Genomic DNA, 21,715 nt, shown 5'->3' on the forward strand with positions numbered 1-21,715 from the left:
AACTGAACTTTGGTCCTATATAAAAATATTATTCAGGATAAATGAGTACGTGAGCTGTTTATAGTAAGTTAAAAATATGCAGAGTATTTTAAGATTATTTTAAGTGACCATTCAATTAACAAAACCTGTCTGGGTGGGATAAGAGTTCTTCTGTACCAATTCCTCAGAATCCAGAGAGCCCTGGATTTGAAAGATACTAATACCTTTAACTGGAGCTGAAGTTACAAGGACAGCATCATTTCCTCATTTAGATTTAGCTAATTGTTTATAAAAATAGACCTCCTTAGCAGGATGGGGTGGCTCAGGTCAGTAATCCCAGCAACTCAGAAGGCTGAGGCAGAAAGATTGCAAGTCAAAGGCCAGCCTCAGCAACTTAAAGAGGACTCAAGGAATTTATAGAAACTCTGTGTCTCAAAATAAAAAATTTAAAAAAAAAAAAAAGAAAGGGCTGAGGTTGTGACTCAGTGGTTAAGTACCCCTGGGTTCAATTCCAGCTTAAAAACAAAAGACTTTCTTAGTTTATAGTATAGCGAATGTACCATAATTATGGTAAGAACATTTGCATGGGAATAAGGGTTTCTGACATGTGCAATGACGTGGTTTTGGTCTTGTTTCTTAACCTTAGTTTTTTTTTCAGCTATGAGAAGCAAATGATAATCATACATCCCCCAGAATCATTGAGAAGATTAAACCAGTAGATACATGTGGGAGATGTTTCTCAAAGTGTGATCTATCGTAAAAATTTATTTAAATACCCTTTGTATTCTGAAATAATATTGTTTAGTGCTTAGTTCTTAAATTCGCTCTATTCTCAGTAACCGATGTAACCGATCTATTCTCAGTTGTAGGAAAGAAAACAGAAGTAAGCTAAAGTTGGGAGGCTCACACCGTGAAATCCTGTCGTAAATGGAGCTCACGGATGGAATAACTGAGGCCGACCTCAAGATCCTGAATATCTTTTAGTAGGTGGTCCCTAGACTAGGCCTGACTTTCTCTCTGGGATGGATATTTAAATAGCAATCCTCCTTCCTTTACAACAGAAGCAAAATTGGAAGCCATCCTTTCCAGGACAGTTCTGAATTGCATCTCCATCATGGGTGGAATCATCCCCTCGCTAGGTAACTAGTTGACTGCATTAGTTCATCAGCCAAACCCCATACCTCCCAGCAGATCTCTGAGTAATTCCTATAGGGAACCTCAAAGTCGGGGGATTGTGCCATGCTCAGGGCTCCCACCAGAACAACGGCAGTCTCTTAGTAACTTCCTTTTTAACTACCAAGAAACAATTGAAGACAATCTCTTAAATTCTTTTTTTCTTTCTCTAGAAACAAATTGAAATCTACTTGATATTTGAAGATATATATATATATATATATATCCAAAATTTTGAGTTATTTTAGGCTAAAACAGATCATGCTTTTTAATTTTTCTCTTTATGGTTCTTTCTTAAGGAAAGAGAGTCAGGATTTAACAGTTTTCCTGCAGAATTTCAGTTCTTTATTCCAAATATCAGTGACTTAGTTAACTTTTTTGCTGCTGTGACTAAAAGATCTGACAGAACAATTTTAGGGAAGGAAAAGTTTACTTGAGGGTTCAAAGTTTCAGAGGTCTCAATCCACACACCGCAGGCTCCATTCCATGGGGTTTGAGGCGAGGTCTAATATTATGGCAGAAGAGTATGATAGAGGGAAGCAGCTCACGTGATAAACAGGAAGCCCAGAGAAAGACTCCACTCTCCAGATACAAAATGTATACTCCAAAGACACATGACGAGGGCCCCACCTCCTCCTGCCACACCCTACCTGCCTTCAATTACTACTCAGTTAATCCCATCAGGGGATTAATTCACTAATTGTGTTATGATTCTTATAACCCAATCATTTCTCCTCCAAAACTTCTTGCATTGTCTTTTGGGGGACACCTCACATCCAGACTATAACAGTGAGGAATTTACATTTCCACAAGAACAGTCAACTCTCTGCAGGCAGGGCTCTAAATAAAGACAACTATTTCTCCAAAGAGAGGTCAATACCACATGTGCCAAAGGTAGGTGCTTAGAGCACCAGGCTGGCTTCAGAAGGCACAGAAAAATTTACTCTAACTAATTGCTAGGTCTCATAGACAGGGATTCTGGTTTGGTAGGTTTTTAGCAGCGCTCAGGATATATATTTTTAAAGTATTTTTTTTTTTAAAGTAGCGCAGGTAGTTTTAAAGCCAGTCAACAACTTTGGGGAAAAATTAAGTTGATGACCTTTTGCATTGTCATACAGAGTCAATTTCTCAAATACATCATTTCCAAAGACCCTCCTTGGGGATTATCTTATTATAAGTGTCAGGCTGCAACCAAATTGAATTCAAAGCTCCCTCTTCTGCAAAACAGTCTATTTCTTAGTTTGAACTTAGAATTGATTTTGAGGATGGGTGACTTTACATTCCTTACCAAGTTTTAAAATTTTCTGAGACCTTGGCTCTAAATTTCCTGTGCTTTTTATCTTCCTACTTTCTTCAAATTCTTTCAAAGAAAGAATTCTCCTAATCCCAAGGACTAAGAAAAGCAGCTCATTTCTCAGATGGAAATAGTTCATTCCACATCTTGAATCACTTTGTTACATATATGTTGTTATTAAAAAAAAAAAAAAACCTGATTTAAACATCAATGTGATGCATATTTTATTTCTCCTATGGTACTTTTAAAATTTTCTGAAAAAATAGAAGCTATACATCTACCAATAAATATATGGAAATTAAACTCTTGTTAAAATTAAATTAGGTAAATTCTACACATTGTTAATAAGTTGAGAAATAGAGTGCTTCATTTTTAAGGCTACTTTTAACTTATATTAAACAATATTATTATAAGACTATGGAATTTTTGGCAAATACTTAAATATACAACTATCTTCTTTATGTTATCTCAATAAATAAATATTATCTTCTTATTCTTATAAATGGTTTGAATTTTAGAATAAGAAATTCTGATCTTTGTTCTGCCAAGGACATGTGTGAATTTCCTTTATTTACTAAACAAACATTTTTAGTGATTGCCGTGCACACCAGGCCCTGTTCTGAACACATGAGATTTTTTTTTCTCCTGTCCAAAATGTGGGGACATAATCAGCTGTATTCAAAGTCTCTTTCAGCTTTAAAACAATGAACCTAAGATAAAATTCACCCTTTCTCTTCATAAGGTCTAAAGAGGCAGCTTGGATTTTCTCTGGAGAGCTGAATTGCAATCAGATATTTGAGAAAAGATGTGGAAGAAAGCAATAACTCCCTTAGAATTGCTAAAGGTCCTCTGATGATTGTAATGGAAAATGAGTCAAATGGCATTTGGAGCTTGAGGGAGAGGTTTAGAGAGGAAGGTGCACCCCAGGGCTCACTCCCACACAGAACAACAGCAAATTGCTACCAGTTGTCACAGCAACAAAGAAGCGGCAGCTGCCACTGCAGCACTGTATACACTGAGTCCACAGGACCTGGCGAAGTGGGGGCAGAGTGAGTGAAGACACACACACACACACACACACACACACACACACACACACAGAAATTCTGCAAAGTGGGCAGGTCAGCCCAGCACCATCCTTCACTTTGGATGGAGGGTATCAAGTGGGGCTGTCCTGCTCGTCAGCAGCCACCACTATTTTGTTCAGGATTCAAGTGACTGTCCCTCCAGGATAACCTGTCTTTTAGGACTATATTATGTGGCCCGAGAACCTCCTGCTCCTGATCTGAGGTTGGGTCCAGGGCTCTATTACTGAGAAGAAAAGCCCTGTCCTCATATTTGAAGCTGTGACGTTCCAGAAGGCACAGAGTCTGCGTTTTTATTAGCACCTTGTCACATAATAATCAATTTGATCAAGGTTAATCCTTTGTTCTTTTTTGTCCTTAAGCAACAAGTCTAGTGCTGGCTGCTGGACCAGTGTTTATAAAGATGTGGAGAAATCATACCAAAAAGGAAAGATTTAATGGTTGATCTTGGTCAGTACAACAGATGTGCAGCTTATAAAGCATGTACATTTAACCCCTGGTAGAGAGACCCACTTAAACCAGCAATAGGGTTCTAGTCAAGGGGACCTTACATATAAGATATTTGAAAAGGTCTAATCTTTATCATTTAACCAGAGTCCAGAAAGATTCAAAGGAGATAAGTATAATATTTGAAGGAAGATTATCCCAGGCATAGGGAGTGGTTAATGCAAAGGCCCTGAGGAGGGAACAAATTTGGATGGTCAAAGAATGAAAAGACAGATAGTTTTGGATTGTTAGTGATTGGGGAGCAGCATGGTGCAATGAATATTGAAGTTTGAATGACTGTGTTAGCAATGGGGATAGTAAATATAGAGAATATCAATGGATTTATTAAAGTTGGTGAGGGAAAGAGAAAAGCGGGACAGTACCTAAGTTATTGGCTTGACCAGTTATAAAGATGGTAGTAAAATTTAATGAAATGAAGAAGAAAATAAAAAGAAAAACAAGGTAAGGGGCTGGGAATCAAGGTTTTGTTTTAGAAAGTTATCATAAAATCATCAAATACATCTGTAGAAGAGATATAGGTATAATTATGAATGGGAAATTAAGAAATAATAAGTATGCAATTTCAAAAATGTAGAAAGAGAATGACTTTGATAATAGAAAATATTGACATGATTGATTTTTCCTCAGGGGGAAAAAATAAGCCAACGTCCTGCCTCATATCCCATAACAGTTCATTATAAATGAATTAACAAAGTAACTAATCATGCTGGGACAACTGGCTATATGTGTGGGAAAAGAAAACTTCAACCTTTACCTCATTTCATATACCACAGTTAACTGAAAGCAGAGACTTAAATGTGAGACACAAACTATTAAATGCTTAGAAGAAAATAAAATAAATATTTGTGATGTTGGATTAGCAAAAGATTTCTTAAACATGACATAAAATTCCCTAATTTAAAAATGATAAAGCATCTTCATAAAAATTAAAATCTTTGGCAATCTGAAAGACATGGTTCAGATCAGATAATGAAAAACCCATGTTTTCAGATAATGAAAACATGATTGTGAGGAAATGTTTGCAAGTCACTTTTTTGTCAGAAGGCTTGCATTTAAAATGTAAGGAATACTTGCAATTTAGTATTAAGTAAAAAACAACTAGACTTTTTTTAGAAGGGGAAACATTTAGAGACTCTTCACTTAAAATGACAAATACAAGTACTTGTAGAGATGCCTAACATCACTAGTCATGTCAATTTAAATTGAAACCACCATGACAGATGACTGCACACCATTCCAATAGCTAAAATTAGAAGGTCTAGTGATACAAACTGCCCTGGATAATGTGGAACAATTGGAAATTCTATTCCTTTGTGTTGGGAATGCAAAGTGGCACAGTCACTTTGAAAGACAGTATGTAATATGCTGTGAAGTTAAACATATACTTGATACAACCAAGTGATTTTCTAGACATTTACTCAAGAGGAAAAAACTGTGTGCCATACAACTGTCCACAAAAAGATTTTGCATAATTTTCCAAATAAAAGCAATTAAAATATCTATTACTGGTAGATGCATAATCAAGTTGTAGGTCATCCACACTATGGAATACTACTCAATAATATAAGTGGATTAAGTATTAATATACATGAACATATATATGAATGCTTCTCAGACACACAAATGAAAGAAGGTAAATACAAAAGGACACACATCCTGCAACTCTATTAATATAAAATTCCAGGAAAGGCAAAGCTATCAGGACAGAAAGGAGATCAGCAGTTCCTGGGATCAAAGATCAGGAGAGGTTGTCAATTGTGACGTGATAGAAGAAAGCTTTTTGAAACGACTGATTGGATTAATATCTTGAGTTTTCTGTAGGTCATATGACTGTACCAAATTCATCAAACTGAAAGCGTTAGATGAATGAATTCTATTATATGCAAAGTTCACCTCAATAAAACCAAAAAATAGTAATAAAACATTAGGAGAAAATTTAGGAGACCTATAGTTTGAGAATGGGTGACAGATTCCAAAGTAAATCAATAAAAGACAATGATATTTGATATTTCACTTCATAAAAGTTGAACAATAACTGAAATATATTTGACAAAGGATAAATACCATTAGTGAGTAATAAGGTCATAGAAGTTATTTTACATGAAGAAGAGCTTGGTCAAAACAGAGCCAGATTGATTGTACAAAGGCCGGAGAGAGAAGATAAGCTCAAAGGGACAATAAATGTGTGAACAAATGCCCAACCTTACTAGTGGTGAGGGAAATGAACATTAAAGAGCAATGAGACCATTTCCATCCATTACACTAGCAAGAATTAAAAAGAGCAATTACTGCAGCACTGGTAAGAATGTGGGGAAATGGGCCATTTCAAACTACTGCTAGTGGCAGTGTGAATCCCTGAAGCCTCTGGGGAAGCTCACCTGGAAATATTTGGTCAGGATTAAAATGCACATATATTTCAGTTCTGCAATCTCACTTTTGGAACTCTAGCTTGTAGAAATAAAGGCACCAACACATGAGGCTATATGTACAATGATACATATTGAAGAATTGCTGGAAAGTGAAAAAAGTAAAAACTGGAAAGTATTAGAGTGAGGAAATGGTTAAATAAATTCCAGGACATTGAGATGGTGGTTTAACCATCCAAGTATGTAAAAATAAGTTGGAGATTTATTAACTAACTGTGAGTGACATTTATAATGTACTTTCAATAAGAAAACCAAGTAGAATGATATGATTGTGTTTTTAAATAAATTTCCACAACTAAAAAATTATATAGTTCTCTCTATTATGTCTGAGCTCTTCCCAGTTTGTAAAAGGCTATGAACAGATTGTTAGAGTTGGTGGCTTCAGGAGGTGAGATTAAGACTAGGATGAGGTGACGAAGTTTTTACTTATGTACATCTTTGCATGTCCTGATTTTGTAGTTACATCAATGAGGAAGTATGGCTTTTATAAAATCACAATTTAAAAATTAATAAAGAAAATGCTTTTAAAAATGTTTTATATTCTTCAATTTTAAGATACCATACATTATGAGTTGACTATGGATTTGGATCAACTATTGTAGAAAACTAGAGCACCACCACAGTAGACATAGGTCGATAATAAGGTATATTCCTATTTCATGAGCATCACAAATGTGAAAAATAAATTTAGCTTAGTGTGATTGGAAAACATTTTCACACCCCCCCCACACACATACACACACAATATTGATTTTATTCTCTTTGCCCCACTTCACCTTCCCTTTTCTGAGAATGGATCTGTTCACAACCTTGTGTTTACTAAGCAGACACACACACACACACACCCCTAGTCCTTGGCTTATGGTCTTTTGTACACTTGAAAACAATGTTCAATGTAGGAGTGGAGATGCAAATTTGAAGAATCAGATATGAACGTATTTCTCTGGATAAGAAGGGGGAAATAATAGAGGAGAGAGAACCATTAGGAAGGTGGGAGCAGGGGTTGGAAAGAAGAGGTTGAAGAGAAGAAAGGAGATTTGGAAGCCAGTAGAGGAGAAAGTAGTCTCTATAAGAGATATCCAATGAATGTTATTTACATTGAAGTAAAAAAGCTATATTTTCCCTCATGTATATCCCTACTCTTGTCTTCTATTTAGTCTCTAGTAAAGCCTATTTAGTTCACTGGCTTTGGGAAGTAATTGTTTTTTAGAAGTGAGTCTTGCTTCTTGCTTTTTTAAAAGTGAGTCTTGCTTCAAGAAAGATATAGAATGAAACCAGAGACTGGACAGGGTGCCAAGCACATTGAGGGTAGAAGAAAGTTCAAGGGATACAGCCTTACTTCTACAACATTATTTTTTCTTATTGAGGTAAAGAATACTTACAGAGAAATCTTAGATCCTGAGTTTACAAAGTTATACAAATTTAAGGTAAATAATTATCACATGAAGAATTATATGCAAACTTCAATCGTGGACTAAAGCAGCAGGTAGGAAGAAGAAATGACAAACTTTAGAATATGGTAATCAATCTTGTCTTCCAAATTGAATTTCGAAGATAAAAATGTATGAATAATTTGAGGTGTATCCATTCCCACTGATATTGCTCATTTTATGAGGCAACAATCAGTCACTAAACAAATCCAATCTAATGCCAGTTAGACCACATTTCTTATGACTCTGGTAATAAACAGTTAAAATAATGGTGTTTGATTTTTTTTGTTTATATTTTCAGTGACAAATTGATCATTAAACTGTAGCCTTCTGTTTATTTTTCAAATAACTTTTTTCTCTAATCATAAAAGCAATGTACATCTATTGTACAAAATGGGAAAAACTTAAAATGCCATGTTAAACAAAGAAGAAAATTTCTTTGGTCTATTTTATTCTCATCTTTTTTCTATGTGTAATAATATAATCTGTCTTCACTTACAGTTAATATAGTGAAAAATCTTAAGTATGAAATTTTATCAAATAAAATCATACTCATGCTACAAATAGGAAATGCTTACTATAGTATCAGAAAAATGGTTAAAATCATGGATAACTATCCAGATAAGGAGAAATATAAAAAAAAGTTGTCAATGTGGTTCACTTCAGTGAAAGGATAATTATTCATACTTATTCATTCTCCATGCATCTCAGAAATGTCAAAAACATATTTCCATGTGTATTTGACATTTCCTGGTGTAGAGGTAAAAGTGCAAAAGGAATATATTATAAAATGCTGAATGTTTAGATACTGTAACTTTCAATTGATTTTATTTTGTGCATTTAACCTTCAACTTTCAAATGGAGTATGCGATCATTCAACAAAAACAAAACAAACAAGAAAATCTTGCCATCTTTTTATCACGTTTTATTTTTAAAGCTGTCAACACTTTTATGTTTAATCGTGCCAATGTATTTGCAGATTGAGAAATGATTATGAAGCAAACGCATATATAATCAACACTCAGATCAAGAAATATAATAACTGCCCCCCCTTCCTACAATCTCCAGCTCCCACCTCTATGTGTACTCACAATGCTAAGTTTAAGGTCATCTTTTATTTTTTGTTCTTTCTTTTCACATAAACACATTACCTGTTTAGCTATTCTTAAATAAGATAGCTGCTTTAGAACTGTACATTATTATAAGAGTACAGCAGTTATTTTGTTTCCTGTACATAGCCTAACACTGTATTCTGCAAGATTTATCCAGGTAGCATCATGTGGCGATGTATCATATATATCTTTGCTATATAGAATTTCATTATATGGATATGGCAGTTTATTTATCCATTCTTTTGTAAATGGGCATAAATTGTTTCCAGTTTCTAACAAAATAAGTTAGGTAGTTATGAGAATTCTTTGGAGCACACCTACCTTGGGCACATATATAAAAACATTTCTCTAATGTTTAGTACTAGAATTTCTGAGTTAAAGTTATGATTATTGTCAATTTTGTTGAAAAATGCCACCATGCTACCCTGTTTTACAAAGTCATTTCACTTATCTATACTTCAACAGTGTACCATTGCACCCCCAGAAATGCAATATTGTACATACACTACCTTCCTCTGATCCATTTCCTTTACTTTGTATTCTCATTTCTGAAACAATAAAGCACTGCTAAACTTACAATACCAATCGATATACCCATATATCTAGATATACTATGTAATGAATAATATATCTAGAAAATCTGAAATCAGATTTCTGATTGTTCTAATCTTAACATTTAGTTTTATCAGATTTTCTAATTTTTAGCCATACTCTGTAATGCAATTTGTGATTTTAATATGCATTTCCCTAGTGAGGCTGATTACTTTTAAAGATTTAGTTTTCATTTGGGTTTTCTTTTTGTTCAGTGCTTGTTCATTTTCCTAATGAACTGTCTGTACTTTTCCTAATGATTTTTTTAATTAATCTTTTAAATTTTGAGATTATTATATATTCATGTGCATTTATAAGAAATATTACAGACAACTCCCATTTGCCCTTTAATGAGTAGCTTCCATTGTCAACATCTTGTGTACCTATTGTATAATATAATATCCCAGTCAATTAATCTTTTGTAATTAAGATTTAGGGGAAAAGTTTTAAAATCACTGACAGATAAAGTTACCTGAGTAAATAGCTGCTACTCTAAAATGTTTAAAAATTTTTGCTTTCTCAAATATTTGAATTTCTGAAACTGTAGTTTAATTCATTGCCTTGTTTGGACCTAGATTCCATGATTCAAACTGTAGTTTAATTCATTGCCTTGTTTGGACCTAGATTCCATGATTCTCATTTTCATTTCCTTCCTACATTGCTATCTTGTTTCTTTAGGATACATATGAGTAAAATAATACTAAAAACAAACCAATAATAAAATAAACTTCTCTAGTTCTTGGAGTCTGCATGAATGTCAAAGTATTATGTTTGTATTAACTTTATTCCTTAGCTCATTAAGATATCTTTAACTTATTTCCCAGGTTCTAAGATAAGCAGAAAGTTTGACGTTCTATTAAAATTTGCTGATGAATAAGATCTCTAGGTGATTTTTTATGTGTGCATTACTTAATTAGAAGCTAGAGTACAAAAACAAAGGGTGTATTGATGAACACACATGCTAGTTGTTGTTATTGACAGGTTTACATACTTCTCCAGATGGCTAAAACCAAAGATGAGAAATTGAAATAGAACACAAAAGAGTGAACAGAAAATTTCCTATAGCAAACAAAAACACCTGCTTTTAAAACTTCAAGAGAATGAAGGTACAACCTCTGTATTAGCTTCCTGTTTTAAAAAGTCATATCATATCCACACATTTCCCATATCCACACATTTATCATATCCACACATTTACCCATAAACACACTATTAGTCACAGGGACTAGAATGTAGACAGGGAACTGGGGACAGAATTCCTTTAGTGCTTTCTAATGAGCCAACAGCTGTGACACATAGATCATTGACTGCAGGAGCTTGAAGGCACCTTGGGATCATCTTCTCAACTCCTTTAACTGTGAAGATAAGGAAAAATGAGGTGGAGGGAAGGTGGTTGATTTATCCAAAGATATCCTGCTGGTAGTGGCAGAATCAAGTTCAGATTTCAGATGGTTTAAGCCATGCCAGTGTTATTCTATTTGACACAATTCAAGGAATATTACTTAGAAAATGCTTTGCTTAGTCATTCAGGAAGTTTATATCGGTCACCCATTGTATTAGGCAATGCGCAGAACATTGTACAGAGATGGAAAACGTAAGTCTTACTTGCTGTGAAACTTGCCAGTTTCTGGGGAGTTAGACAAGTAACAAGATTTATACTGTAGACTATGTTAAGTGCTACTGCAGAGATATGGACAAAGTGCTGAGAAATCACTGAGAGATTCACCAACCAGTTTATTGCAATTCATTTTTCATGTCTCCCCAAAACACAGAACATTTCTTTCAAGGCAGCTGTGGTGAGAGGTGATATGTCACATAACCTTCTCGGCCAAAATGGCCTTATTGTCCAGGACATATCTAGTTCCATTGCAATCATAGACCTGTGGGATAATGATTGCTTTGTTTTATTGTTTAAGAAACACTGAAGTATTAATACTCTAAAAAAAGCCATGGTGTAGAACTAATTTATGTATTTAATATATTTTATTTGGATGTACAACAAACAAAAACATTATAGAACAAAAATATTTTGTCTTCGTAGGGTGGTAAACAGAGGATGTCCATCTACATTTTGGAATAGTGTTTCGATTTGTCTCTCCTACTGGTAATGTCTCATATCTTTAACTTGTCCATGAAGTTTTTGCTAAAGCATAGATCCTATAAAAGAAGTGGAGCCCTGTCCTATTAGTAGTCTTTCCCTTGCCCCTGTTTCCTCTCCCCTAATAGAAGCAAACAGATGAAATTGGGCACAATTCTCGTCAGTTTCCTTTATTTGTCTCAAGATCACATTGCAAATGTTTATTCCTGCAATCCCACTGTTCTCTTTTTATTCTCCACTGTGAATATTTTTGGAGCCCCATGTCAGATTTGTCCAGCCCATCTCTGATTTCACTCACACCTGTAGCAGGCAGTTCCCAAGTCTCTTGACGGCATCCTATTTCTAACTTCCGCTATTTTTCTCTTTAAATTCTAGAGAGTTTGCGTAGCTCATATGCAGTCAGCAAAGTAAATGCCCCCAAGGATACCCTCATTCAGTGGAGGAGTTAGCTACATCGGCTTCTTCCTTTTTTGGTGGGAAAATTTCAAGAGGCATTCTGTGCACACAGAACCTGAGATAGCCCCCATGTTGTTGAATACTAGATCACCACAGTAATTTTAGGCAGTTCAATAGCAGCTGTGTTCTTGCTTTGTCTTTTTCCCTTCTCTAATTCTCTCCCTAACTATGAGTGATCTCTGTCATCAACTCCCAAAAAAGGATTGTACCCAAATCCTTATCTCAGCTTCGCTGGGGGGACCAAAGCTTAAGATGCTTCAAAACTCTGAGCTACCTTTCTAATCATCATCTATTCCCCTGGCTAACACAAGGTTACTATTGTTTCCAGAAAAATAGTGTTCTCATACTAAGTTATTGGCATGTACTCTATATAAAACCAATTAAAATAGTTTCATTTCCCAAATTTGAGCATTGAAAATAACAGCACTACATCTGTTCAATGATGTAGTAAATGTGAAAATCTAGTAGGATAAGTAGACCAAGAAAGGTATGTACGTTGAGCTGAAACTCTGCTCTCTGCCCTAAATTTTGCTTCTCCAGAGGGCTGTATTGAAGAGAGTGGGAGAGACATGTTTGCATTAGGTCTACTTGGATTACTACTCAAACAGTTTATGGCTTCCAGCTGTTTGTTCAGAAACTGTCTGTTTTAGCTGAAGTCTTTATTTTCTTTTTCTTTCTCACTCCTAGTTGTAAAAGTAATAAATGTTCCTTGTGGAAAATGAAGAATTCTCAGAAAATCACAGAAGAAAGCAATAACCATGTTAAATTCCACATCCCAAAGTTAACCACTATTAGTAATTTGCTAAATTCTTTTTTAAGTTTCAAGAAAATCTATAGAGGGAAATAACGAAGGTTAAGGAGGAGAAGGAGGGAACACCCTGTATTTACATTTTCTTGTCCCATTTTTCCTCATTTAACTTCATTTGGGGTCATTAAGAAAACATTTTTACTGGTATGCTCTTAAAAGCCCACAATTTACACGTAACATTAAGATTTCCTCTATTTCTTTATTACCACAACACTAGTACAAATATATTTTGTATGCTAATATGCATATCTCTGATATTTCTGGTATGTAGAGCCCTGGAAATAGGATAAAGGGGTAAAAGAGCAAGTGCACATATGGTGGCCCTGCTGGTTGTTTCCAGGTTACTCTACGTGTTCAACAATTTACTCTTTTCTGCAGGCCTGGCTTCCTGGGAGTGTGATCTGTTCTGTGCAGTTACATAGGGACTGATGTCTCAGCAAGGATCGTATGCTTAGCAAGGACTCTAGTCTTGGTTTAGTGCTCCTCAATGTTACCATCTTAAAATGACTATTGATTTTTGTAAAACAGGACCCTCATTTTCATTTTTCTCTGGGTCCCACAAATTATGTACTTGGTCCTGTTTCCATTTGAAAATCAGAAGAAGGAAATAGTATCATGTTAAAAGTATTCTATTTCCCATTGAGTATTGTCTATATAGATCTAATCAATTCTATGCCCTCGTATCTCTAGAAGAAAATCCAACTGTTTTAGCTATACAGGTTTACTCATCTGCTGCAGGTATTATGACTCTGACCAGATAAAATTCACCCATTTCTTCTTGGCTTGGCTGTTTTTGCACTTGTCTAAGACCATGTTAAATTGTTGAATAGCATAGGTTGTTTCTGTGCTAACAGTTAATTAACAGTTAGTTAACCCATATCCTCATATACCACCTTATCTTTAAAAGTGATGTTGAGAATGGCAAACTTAGGAAAAAAAATGGAGGGTGTGGGTGAACAATACGGTTAAAAGAGCAAGTCCAGAGGAACAAATTGAGAAATATTTATATATCTGCATTAATCTATAGATGCTTATATCTTTTTCTAGCCACTATTTTTAACATATGAATAAGTTAAAAGTACTTTTGATAAACTTGATTCATCTTTAATTATATTTGTTTATTTTATCAGAAACATTGTATTTTCCTATTTTTTTTCTGACTTGACTTTCGCTAGTTATGCCTGCTGATTATTGACAATGTTTTTGAATTGTAACAATTCATGTTTGATACAGATGAATTAGATTCTTATCAAACAATTCAGTTTAATTGGTTATTGGTTTTCTTCAAAGATTTCATATTCTTTTACCATTCCATGTCCTTCATGATGGTGGTTCCTTGTTTTGATTGACATTTTATAATTTTTTCTTTTATATATCATTATGCATTTGTATTTGTCAGACTTTCTATTACAAGTTCTAAAACCTAAGCTAAAAGAAGATAATGTACTGATTGATGAAAAGATTTTTTCTTGGCTCTGGGGTGTTATCTACCAAATCTTGTGAGAACTTATGGTGTAGATTTACACATCGGTGACCCCACCAAGAATGGAATGATAAAACAACATTCCCACTCCACTTAGCAATGTAAGACCACCATTATTGTTTTCCATGAATCTGCATTGAGGTTATCTATGCTTTATACTGTGAATTCACATCTTACAATATGAAAATATCAAATAGTGATGCTATCCAGTCTTAGAGTGGCAATAATTGTTTCATCTAAAAGTGGTTTAGATGTAAAGGTAATATAGAAATTTTTAAAAAATCATATACAAAGATGGTCCCAATAGATGAAGTTAGCCTTGCTGTTTGAAAATGAATGCAAAATTCAAAAAATTAAAGTAACTTAGAAAATGACTTATATTTACCAACTGTTCAAAATCACCTTGGATCACATAAAGTTTAAATACTATTGACTGGGGCTGGGGTGTAACTCAGTGGGAGAGGACTTGCCTAACATGTGTGAGGCCCTGTGTTCAATCCCCAGCATGAAAAAAAAAAAAAAAAAAAAGTTTACTCACTGCTGCTGAAGAAAATCAACCACATTGTTTTAGGATAACTGACATAGAAAATTTACAATTTTTTAAAAACTGCTAATCAAACAAAGAAAGCATAATTGGTTAAATGTATTTTAAATAATTTAGAAATTTTAAATAAGCTTCAACTGCCTAAAGTTCTGAAAAAAATTGGGGAAATGTTTAAAATTATGCAAGTCAGTGCATAATTGTCTCAAGTTACTTTGAAAGTACAATTATATAAAAACTAGTGATGGGGAAAATTTATTTTTAACCAACTCAACATTTTGACCAATTTTGTCTTAAATACTCCGTTTGAAGTCATTGAACAGAAGCACAAGGCTTAAAATTAGAGAATGGTAGTGATAATGTACACTAAAAGTTTCCAGAGTATTAAAAACCTTAGCGTTTATCTACTTTAATGTGCCTCTATTGCTCTTTGCTGTAATTTTACAATTTCTCTCTATCGCAAACTTTCTTTAAGCAAAATTCAATGCTTAATTGTGGTTGATGTAGTTGTGGATGATTTGATTTTCCCCTTTCCTTTTTTTTTATTCTTGCAATTTTTATTGAAATTTGGTTGATTTGCTTCTCCCCCTTCCTCTTTCTTTATTCTTGTAATTTTTATAGAAAGTTTACCTAGTATATTATTTGGGTCACATTATTTGAGGTGAAACTAAAGTGCAAATGCAACCTTTTCATGCATAGAAAAGTTGGGCATGGTCCATATCATTCTACCCTGAGGTAGTATGTTTTCCACTGTACCCTCTAATTTTACTATAGTCTTCAGAAAAGAAGTTTAAAATACTGCATCAAAAGAATTATTTATTTTTCAATTTTTTTACACTTTTATTATTTTGGTAATACCTGCAGAATTTAGATTTGTGCTGTAGGAAGATGTTATAGATGTACTTTATTCCACTAAATGCAACAAAAAACTCTGGAGTGTGTGTGTGTGTGTGTGTGTGTGTGTGTGTGTGTGTGTGTGTGTGTTTATCAAATAGGGAGTGAAGAAGGTACACTGGCTAGTGATATTAAGATCTAGAGAACAAAACAGTAGGTGAGTTCCCTGGGCTTTTTTTCATTTTTATCTCCCTAGGATATAACCCAAATATCCCAAAGGGTTTAGATGAAAGTCAAAAGCTCTAACAAAAGCCGGTTCTCTCTAGTCAGATATTCAATGACTGCCTATCAAGACAGAAATCTTTTAGATAATGGCCATTGTGCTCAAGCTAAGCTAAAAACAAATTAACAAAAATTCAGAAAATATATGGACCCTATCTCTATTCATGCCAACAAAATGGGGAGCTTAGACTTATGCCCTTGTAAGGCTATAAGGAGGTACCCTGACATCTCTTGATAGAGTAGTGTCAGAGAAGGTCAAAGAGGGAGTTGAGTGTTCATCTTGTCTAGCTGGGAATGAGTCCCCTCTCCCTTGTGATGTCAGTGTAGAAGTGTTGTAGTAATACCAGAGGAGGCTTTGTGGACAGCCACAACTTTCACTATTTCCCAGCAGTGACAAAGCCTTCCTCAAGGTAGTTCTCTTGGAGATCAGAAGGGGGAGTTAGAACTACTACCACTGCGCAGCCATAATGAAAAATGTCAACAGAGGCTGGGTAGGGAACTGAATTGGCACCTCCACTCAGCTGCCCATTCTCCCTTCCCGTGCCTGATCCAAGTCTAAGAAAATCAGCTGGAACAGAGGTTTCAATAAGTACAGAGTTTCATGACTTAAAATGAAAATGTCCCGGTTTCAATCAAAAGTACAAAAGACCAGAAAGATCTCAAAAAAAAAAAAAAAAAAAAAAAAGAAAAAAATCAATAGATGCTAATGCTAGATGGTTACAGATGTTAAAATTATCTGCAAAGATTTTAAAGATAAAAATACTTCAATGAGCCATTATCAACCAGTTGAAACAAATAAGCAAAAATGAAAGACTTAGCAAGGAAATTTAACGTCTTAGAAGGACCAAATGGAAATTTTAGAACTGAAAAACACAAATACCAAAAGAGAAAACTCAGTGGATGGGATCAAGAGAAAAACAGAGAAGAAATAATCAGTCAGATGGGGAATAAGACAATAGAAGGTATTCGTTCTGAACAACAGAGAAAAAATCAACTGAAAAAGTTAACAGAGCCTTAGACCTGCAGAATTAACAAAAGTTCTAATATTCCTGTCATCAGAGTTCCAGAAGGAAAGGAGAAGGAGATAGGTCTGAAAAAATATTCATGAAAATTCCTCAAACTTGACAAGAGACATAAATCTAAAGTATCAAGAAACAGAGCAATGACAGAATGAATCTGAAGAAAGCCATACTAAGACACAAAATAAGCTTCTGAAAACTAACAACGAAGAAAACAAATTCTTGGTTTCCAGATATTTATATCTCTATGAAGATAAAAATTTGAAGGTCTGCTTTACAATCTTAGACAAACTTTAAATAAAAGAACGTAGGATTCAAAAAGTCATAATGCATGGAGTAATTCATTTGATGAACCAAATATTATTTCTGATATTTTTGAGTTTTAGTCATGTGGATCCCTTGTCTTCAGAGAACTACTGAAAGCACAGAGCAGGGCTAAAGGTAACTGAACTTTTGTTTTTGTCCTCATTAGCCAGCTCTCTCTGAGGTGACCATCTGTTTTACCTATAGAGAATGACATATTCTTTTTAGAAATGCTCTTTGAGATGATGGACAATAGTATGATAAATCCCCCCCCCCTTTTTTTTCCCTCAGAGCACTGAGGAAAATTTTCTCATCTCTAATGATTCATTTGGCATTAATTGCTTCACTAGACTGAGTGCCTCAAAGACAGTAACTTGCCCTCTGAGTTCTAGTGTGGAAGAAAATATATGGATTTTAGTCATACTCAATTTACTTATATTTGTGGAAAGCATATTGTATACATGTGAATAAATACCAGAACAAATGAAGGGGATGGTAGTGTGAATAAGTACATATTTTTCCATGTGTTAGCTTTCTATTACTGTAACAAAATACCTGAGATAATGTTTATTTTGACTCACAGTTTTGGAGGTTTCAGTTCATGATTGGTTTTCTATTGCTTTGGGCATACTCATGATTGAGGAAACAGCTCACCTCCTGGAAGCCAGTAAGCAGAGAGAAGGTAGCCCCACAATCCTCTTCCAGTATACCCCAGTGACCTAAGACCTCCCACTAGGCTCCACCTCTTTCAGGTTCCAAGTTCTAATATTGCTGAGCTAGTACCAAGCCCTTAACACATGAGCCCTTAGGGGACAATACATGTCCAAATTATAGCAGTTATTCTGCAAAACAACAACCTCATAAAATATAGCTTTTTTGGGGTACTTAAACTTGAAAGATGATATATGTATTTTTACTGTTTTGCTTTTCTATATAATTTTGCTTTTCTAGACAATTTGTGGCATTCTTTATAATTGGTGATTAAGCCTTCATTTAAATAGATTTGATAAGCTATGGAAGCAGGTAAAAGCAAAAGGCATTTTTTAATTTATCAAACAGTGAGTATCAGCAACTTATTTTAAGTTCTTCTATGGGAAAGATACTAGTATGTAATTACATGGACACTAGCTTAATTATGATATCTAAATAGGTAAAACCTGTGGCCTAATTGATCTTAACCAAACTATCTGTTAATTTTATTTTCTATTATGTTATATACCATTTTTTCCCCTGGAATTGCTAAGGATCAAACCCAGGGCCTCCTGCATGCCAGGCAAATGCTCTACACTGAGCCACATTCCAAGACCTTATTTCCTATTTTTCAGTACCAGAATTATAGATTTATTATTTTCTAGAGATAAACACATAGGTACATTGATTTCAAAGGAGTTTTGATTCTTTAATCCTTTCAAAGTGTCATTATCTAGAAGAAAAAATTTGGTTCATGAATATTGAAACTTTTTCTTTAATGCATTGGAGTGTGTGTGTGTCTGTCTCTGTGTTATGATATAGTAGCTTCACATACAATTCACATATCATATAATTCATCCATTTAAAGTACATAATTCAATGTGACTTTTGTGACTGTTTTCTTTAAAATAACATATTTTCAAGACTCACTTGTGTTGTGGCCTGTATCTCCACTCTATTTTGCACTAAGCACCAAGAAACAATGTAGGTTAGCTTCACTAATCCCATTAGAACATAAACATTTCAAAGAAATATCCCCCTCATCTGGATTCACCATACCTCTGTGAGTTGGGGATAAAATTTTAACCCACAGTCACTTAATCTACTTGCCAAATCAGTTTATCACCTCTATTATATTGCCTATCACATTATGTTAAATTTCTATTTAAGACTCTATCTCTCTATATCTGTGCCTATGTTTTCTATATTGCACTTGGGAGATAAAGCTGTCTCCTAAATGCTGAATGAGTGAGTGAATGCCTGAATGTAAAAGAGAAGTCAACTCTCTAAAGTTATCCAGACTCAGTTGCTACTGAACTTCATACTAGACAGAGACATAAACCAATGAGTTTTTGGTTGTTTTTGGAATATACATTCAGTGGCAAATTATATCAAGGAGTCGAAAACACTGTTAACAACATTAGGAAACTAAAGTTTTAACAAAATTAATTTACAGACTAGTAGTGGCTAAGAAATCATTCTTGTATTCCTGTAATCATCCGTGGTCAATGAACAGAACTGACAAAATTTGCCAATCAAAGAAGCATCCAAACAGATGAGAACATGGAAAATTACCAAAGCACACCAACAAATGTACTAATGTCTACTTTCAAGAATGACCTGCCAGAAAACCAATTTGTCTTGATGAATACCATGAGAAGAACCAGAATTTTCACAGTGAGGTTCCTGTACTTGGATGGCCATTACATTTTTCCATTTCACACTCTTACGGTAACATAGAGGGCAGAGTCAGCTGTGTGAAATCGTGGCCCCGCTGGGAGGTCGGTGAAATGCAATTCAGACAAAACGAACAACCTTCCAGAGAGTGCCAACGATCTTCTTAAGCTGATGTCTAATATAACCATGATGCTTTCAAGGGAGAATAAAGGCTGATGTATGTTTTTAAGGAATCAGAAGTCACTATAAAATGAAAGCCTTGACGGAAACCCTGCTAGTTCCAACTATTCTGTGATTTTACCCAGATGTATTCTCGATTTTCTGAGCAGTGCTTACTGAAATGTCAGATGGGCTGGGTGTATTTCATGCTAACTTTGTGGATGATTTTGACTGCATTTGTTATTTGCTTGGGGAGCGCCAGCGGAGTAGCTGTTAAGCTCAAAGGCAACACTAATTTGCATGTACAGTTGATGATCTTTGTCAAAAGTGCTATTCAAATTTAATTTACAAACCAAAAGTAGTAAGAAGAAGCCAAAGAGTGTGATATCACATACACACATACATACTCACATACTGTTTCCTTGGTTGAGTGATAATTAGCTGGGAACTATTAATTGTCATTCTTTTAAATATCCTAGATTTGAATAAGTCTATTTTTAGGTTAGTTGCTTTAGAATTATCTGAAGTTTAGAGAAGGTAAATAGGAAGGCTTCACATTATGATTTTTTCAAAGTAGTAAATACAAATCAATTCCAAATGTTAAAATCCTCATTGTAGTATTTAAGTTATAAATGGCTAGTTTTCAGCATAAGAATCGAATTGGAAAGTAAAAGTGGCAACAGGATAGACAGCCCCTATAAATCTTTCTAAAACCATAAGATATTATTGCAATCATTGTAAAAGAGTAGAAAGTATGAATACATTTCTCTGTTGATTCCATCATATCTCATATATTCCATCATAATATCATGTAATTATTTTATAGTATCTCATAATCATATCTCATAATCTCTTTATATCTCATTATATCTATGAATATGAAGACTCATCTGAATGTCTCATAACTCCTTTGAGGAATTATGCTATTTTAACTAATCCTAAATACTATGTTAATTTTGTAGTTTATGGATAATTCAATTGCATAAAATTATTGTTACCTTTCATGTACTAGGCACGCTGCTAAATATGGTCATTTGCAAAATGACTAAGATACAGGTCTGTGCTCAATAAGTTCCTAGTCTAGCAAGGAAGACGGAAACCTTGACAAATGATTGTATTATATGGTAACTACAATGTAAATATATACAAGGAACAGATATTTCCCAGAGAAAAATGAGGCAATTAGCATTGCAAGTGTATAGGCCAGAGAAATTTATTTTGGAGGAACTTAAATCTGAACTAAAGCTTAAAATAGTGACAACCAATTTGACAGACAGGTAAGGAGGGAAAGAGAAGATGTTCCAGGAAGTGGCCCTTCCACATGCAAAAGGAAGAAACATGAAACATTGTGATATGTTCTGGGATCCAGGGAATTGTAATCATTACTATCTGAGCTGCATCTTTTGAATAAAAACTAGGAAAGCTTCATATACCACAGTCATTAATTTGACACCTTTCAAAACAGTGCAGACTAGAATAGCCTATTTTTAAAAATGCCACTAGGGTTATATCTTGCCAAATAAAACATACACGTAGATTTTCTTTAATGGAGTTTTTGATGTATGAACAAATATCTTTTTAATGAGATTTAAAACAATGCTGTAAGAGTATATCTGACATTATTTGTAAACTTACAGTTTAGAATGTAAGAAACATTGTGCTTTTCAAATCACAGTTTTATCACTCAACAGCTGCGTGACCATGGGCAAGGCACCTACTTCTAAGCATCTGCAAACTAAAAATGCCAATCACAGACTTGTTTTGACTG

This window comes from Sciurus vulgaris (assembly GCF_902686455.1).
Source record: "Sciurus vulgaris genome assembly, chromosome: 15".
Taxonomy (NCBI): Eukaryota; Metazoa; Chordata; class Mammalia; order Rodentia; family Sciuridae; genus Sciurus; species Sciurus vulgaris.